A 6,000-nucleotide genomic window follows, 5' to 3' on the forward strand; every position below is an offset into this window, starting at 1 on the left:
CTTGGGTGGCCAGGTCCTCGCCAAGGTCCGCCGAATGTTGGGGTGTCTGGCTGGTTGTTGAGGCGTCAGTGTTGGCCGGTCCTGCCATTTGATTGGGGCGTCTGGCAGGTGTCCCTGACCAGAGACGCAACTGCCGCCTGCACCGCTGCTTCTATTTTTCCATTCCACGCATGGAGGAGCTGGGCCATCCAAGGAGATGGTGTCCCTTGTGCCTCTGTAGCCACTGTCTGTGCTGAGGATGGAGCTGGAGGATCCCCTGTCGTCGTCTTTGTGGCCCTCTTATTTGCCGGCCATGTCTGCCTATTCTGGGCTGCAGGTCCAGGGCGTGTAGGCTTGTGTTGTGTCATCTAACCGACTGAGGAGAGAGCATCTTTGATCGAAAGGACTGGCTTAAACAGCCCATAACCGAGCTTAATACAGGCTGCTGGTGCCCAGGCAACTGGAATAAAAATGGTTAAAACAACCAGGCTGTTGGCGCTCAGGCAACTGGAATTAAAGTGGTTAACACAACCAGGCTGTTGGTGCTCAGGCAACTGGAATTAAAGTGGTCAACACAACCAGGCTGTTGGTGCTCAGGCAAATGGAATTAAAGTGGTTAACACAACCAGGCTGTTGGTGCTCAGGCAACTGGAATTGAAGTTGTTAAAACAACCAGGCTGTTGGTGCTCAGGCAACTGGAATTAAAGTTGTCAAAACAATGAGGCTGTTGGTGCTCAGGCAACTGGAATTAAAGTGGTTAACACAACCAGGCTGTTGGTGCTCAGGCAACTGGAATTAAAGTGGTTAAAACAATGAGGCTGTTGGTGCTCAGGCAACTGGAATTAAAGTGGTTAACACAACCAGGCTGTTGGTGCTCAGGCAACTGGAATTAAAGTGGTTAACACAACCAGGCTGTTGGTGCTCAGGCAACTGGAATTAAAGTGGTCAACACAACCAGGCTGTTGGTGCTCAGGCAACTGGAATTAAAGTGGTTAAAACAATGAGGCTGTTGGTGCTCAGGCAACTGGAATTAAAGTGGTTAACACAACCAGGCTGTTGGTGCTCAGGCAACTGGAATTAAAGTGGTTAACGCAACCAGGCGGTTGGTGCTCAGGCAACTGGAATTAAAGTGGTTAACACAACCAGGCTGTTGGTGCTCAGGCAACTGGAATTAAAGTGGTTAACGCAACCAGGCTGTTGGTGCTCAGGCAACTGGAATTAAAGTGGTTAACACAACCAGGTTGTTTGTGCTCAGGCAACTGGAATTAAAGTGGTTAACACAACAGGCTGTTGGTGCTCAGGCAACTAGAATTAAAGTGATTAACACCGTTGGTGCTCAGGCAACTGGAATAAAAGTGGTAAAACTGAGTTTCATGCAGAAAAATGTGTGGCTGTGTTTCAAGCGCACTCAAAATGGCTATGTTTCAAGCACCTAAAAATTGTGGCTGTGTTTCAAGCGCACATAAACTGGCTGTGTTTCAAGCGCAGAAAAGTTGTGGCTGTGTTTCAAGCGCACGCAAAATGGCTGTGTTTCAAGCACATAAAAATTGTGGCTGTGTTTCAAGCGCACATAAACTGGCTGTGTTTCAAGCGCAGAAAAGTTGTGGCTGTGTCTCAAGCGCACGCAAAATGGCTGTGTTTCAAGCACATAAAAATTGTGGCTGTGTTTCAAGCGCACATAAAACAAGCAATTGGAGCTGTGGCCGCTGGTGCTCCGGCAACTGGAATTAAAGTGGTTAAAACAATGAGGCTGTTGGTGCTCAGGCAACTGGAATTAAAGTGGTTAAAACAATGAGGCTGTTGGTGCTCAGGCAACTGGAATTAAAGTGGTTAAAACAAGGAGGCTGTTGGTGCTCAGGCAACTGGAATTAAAGTGGTTAAAACAATGAGGCTGTTGGTGCTCGGGCAACTGGAATTAAAGTGGTTAACACAACCAGGCTGTTGGTGCTCAGGCAACTGGAATTAAAGTGGTTAAAACAACCAGGCTGTTGGTGCTCGGGCAACTGGAATTAAAGTGGTTAACACAACCAGGCTGTTGGTGCTCAGGCAACTGGAATTGAAGTGGTTAACACGACCAGGCTGTTGGTGCTCAGGCAACTGGAATTAAAGTGGTTAAAACAACCAGGCTTGTATTGCTCAGGCAACTGGAAATAAAGTGGTCAAAACAAAAGTGGCTGCTGATGCTCAGGCACTGGACTAGGCTGTTGGGATTAAAGTGGTTGAAGCAAATGCGTTTAAAGCAATAGGCCACTGTGGCTGTGTTTCACGCGCACAACAACAACAAACGAGTGTAACTGCAAGTGTGTTTTGAGCCATAGAAAAACCCCTTGGCTGTGTTTCAAGCGCAGAAAACGTGTAGCTGTGTATCCAGCGCACCCCAAAAACATTTAGAGAAAAACGTCATAATTATGCATGTCCCCCCACATATAACTCTATTAGATTGCACACGTGTCACAAACATGAACCTGACTCAAGTCAGACAACGCTGCGACCACAGGCACCCGATGCCCGCTGGCTTCAGACGCCCCAAGCGTCCATCGCCCCTGCAACGCCACACGAAATATCAGGTGTAGCCCTGGCTAAAAATAGCCGCAGGTCTGAGCCTCCACCTTGTAACCTGTCTGAAAGAAAGTCGCTGGACGCAGGGGCCAGTGCTGCCGCGAGAGTCTGGTAGTCTGCACTGCAACAAAGCGCCTTGCTAAGCTGCTGTCAGCGCGTCGCGTGCATGCATGGGCTCTTGCTCTCTGCACGCACGCCTGCACAGAAAGCTTTGTTAATTAGCAGCGCCGATGGCCCCCAAGCGTTTGCTGGCCGCAATAAGTGCGCCCCGTACCGATTTGTACATCAAGTAGCTGCCCTGTTGAGACAAATGTACGCCGTCGGCCGCAAACAAGCCTCTTTTCACCTCCTGAAATTGAAACTTGTCATGGCAACAAACCGTAACGTAAATGCAAGTCACCACTGTGTTCCACCAGCCTGGCGTTAATATCTTGAGCCCAGGCGTGATAGCGTTGCTTTATTGTGGCCGATAAGCCCCGCGATCCTCTGTAATCGGCGGTTGGCATGAAGCGAGGCAGAATGCCGCAAACCACAACTTTTTTTTAACTTTGTAAACCCCATGAAGGAGGCAAGCAAATGCCAGCATCGTCAAGGCAAACTCCTCAGCATCCATAGTTTCTGAAAACCTGAAATCATTTCCCCCAAGTTGCAAGATCACTACATCAGGTCTAGTGCGAAAAATCTTTTGCAAGTAGTTGGATCCGGCGCCATTGTCACGATCTAGTGACATGGATCAAGAAAGTGTCACTCGGTGGGGTGCCTTCTCTTGGTCAATTGCGACAGAAAGCGCCTGTTGTAATTTCTGTCAAGGGGTGTCGGTTTTTGCTGACAGCGAGCACGGGAATTTCGTGATTCAGTGGTTCCGCGTGCGTGATTCTGCTTGCGAGGCAGAATTGTGGATAGCTGAACTTGATATGTGACAAGGTTAGTCACGTGTTATTGTCAAGGTTGTCTGTCTGAGACACGATAACTGGACACTTGACAATCAGCGGCAAGAGGACTGAAGGGTCGGTGTTTTGCGTCCCTAGAGTTTGATGGTTTTCATCACGACTAGATATTTCACTTCTATCTACGTGCCGTTTCTGCTAGCACAGATAGGGCTCTATTGGAACTTCAACGAGATACCACCTTCTCACAGTTACATGTTTGCTGAGGACGAGTCGTCAATTTCTCTTCGCCGTGCGGGGATGGTCTTCACCGCATAAAGTATTCGGCAAGGGATTTGGATGGTGTGTCACTGTTGACGAACAGAGGCCATTCCAGGGAGGAAGCGGGTTTTGCTTCCATGAGAGTGCTACATTCATAGGCTTTTTGAGGTAATAAATCATTATTTAACGCTGTTGACGAGTCTGTGTTTGTGGAATGAAATACTCTCTGTTGTTCCTTCCAGGTTAGCGCATAATTTGCTCTCTGTGACGCTAAAATACTAATCTGTATATGGTTTTTGCAGATAGGGAGAGAAGGACGGAAAATGGCTGATTTGCTGTTGTAAAAAGTCCGTCTGTGCAGGCCCACGTGCTCGATGAGATATGTAAAGATGACATGTTTAAAGGTGGAGGTTGAGGGGTAGCTGGCATGTTTAGTGCACCGATGCTTTCTGTTGCAGCCTTTCTATCTTCTGTTCGGCTGCCTATCTGTGGGACACTGCTAGCTGCAGACGCTGTAACCGGGGAGTGATGTAACCAGCTAACCGGCTAACCAGCAAACCGGCTAACCAGCTAACCAGCGACTGGGTGCGGCGCCTGATGTCTCCACAGTTCCCTGCTTCGTCACCACGCTAACCAGCACTTCATTCGACGGAGCAGTTGTGGAGACTAAAGACAAATTACAGGCCGTCCACCCAGTGGCAAAAGAAAGCTAAGTGCACCATGTCTTTGCACCCCGTTGACCACCGTTGTCATTTTTTCTATCTGTGATTATATTCGAGTAGTGACAACGTGGGGTGTGTGACACCTGCATTAACTAGCACTTTTGAGCAGAACAGTTATATTTTCCTAACTTTACACGGGATCAGTGTGTTACTATAATTTTCTATATTCTAACTGGCATTTTGTCAGTGACCATTGGTTTTACGTTTTTTTTTGAACGTAAAAGAACATATTTTGAGTGATGTCTCGAGGGAGGTGGCGAGTTATTACATAAACAGGCGTCTGAAACTTATAGTTTTGTTGTCTCTATTTAATTGTATGACTGCGAGAGTGGATCGTGGTGTGGTTAGTTAGTTAGAAGTAACTAACCGTTTCATAATCACCTTAAGTGATATACTGAAACGTGACAGCCATCTTTCCCCACCGTAACTGCGTAAGCCTCCCCTGCCGACTCGGGACAATGTTAACATACATTTGGCTATCAAGTTTGAAATCGGGACGCATGCGAGGATCGCATCCCGACTCAATGCATTCCCGCAACGTCTGCAAATGGAATGACCAAAACCCAATGCTTGTAACACCGTAAAAAACCGACACGGAAATAAAAATGTTCACCAAATACAAAAACTTGACCTTTCAGCTTGCTGGAATCTTGCGTAGTGACGCTGAGCTAAGCTCTGTGCGGGGCACTGTCCGCCGCATCGGTCAGTTCCAGCGGTCCGCTACGAGCCAATCAAAGAAAGGATCATGCAATCACACAAACTGCCCATCGCCACGCGAGGCGAGCGTGGCGAGAAGTTCTTTTTAGCTTGACTAATAGATGAATTTCACCACCAATTGCCTTAAGTTGCATTGCAAGAAACTGACATGCTTTAATGACATTCCCTCAAATTAGTGTACCTATGAGTTTGACCAGGAAACAACATTTCAGTCTCAGAATCTGTGGTATATAATATACCGGTACATATCAAGGGACAAAGCTGGTTACAGTCAGAAACTGTGTTGCCATTTATTTGTTTGTCTCCCTGTCAGTATTGCTGTCACTGTCAGTGAGTCACTTCTTTCCCAATCCGTCACACCAATGTTTTCTGTCCTGTTTGGTCTTTTTGTTGATATTGATAATATTATATAATGTATATATATATATATATATATATGTATAGATTACCTCAGTAAATTGAAGAAGATTGAATTGGTGTTGTTTTCTGATTTGACTCTATGCCAGTGACACTGAAAATGAAAGTGTGTGTCCTATTTACTGTAAGTGTGCTCATCAGCAGGCCATCATTTGTTAATGGTTCTGTTTTCAGATATGTTTCACGACGATGATGAAGATTTTGAGCTGCCAATTTTGAGGATGCCTCGACAAGGTTTTCCTGTTGATGATGATGAGATTGATTTTATGGAAATACAAGGTAAGCAATATCTGTAATTACTTCATGGTGGATCACTAAAGTCAGAAAGGGGTATATTTGTACTTGTGATAATTCAAATGAAGAAAAAAGAAACTTAACTTTGATAAGAACTGAATGACTAGACATTGTAAATCAATAATTCAGTCTGAATGTCCCTTTAAGTTTAAATGTATGTAATT

This window comes from Littorina saxatilis, linkage group LG11 (assembly GCF_037325665.1).
Source record: "Littorina saxatilis isolate snail1 linkage group LG11, US_GU_Lsax_2.0, whole genome shotgun sequence".
NCBI lineage: Eukaryota > Metazoa > Mollusca > Gastropoda > Littorinimorpha > Littorinidae > Littorina > Littorina saxatilis.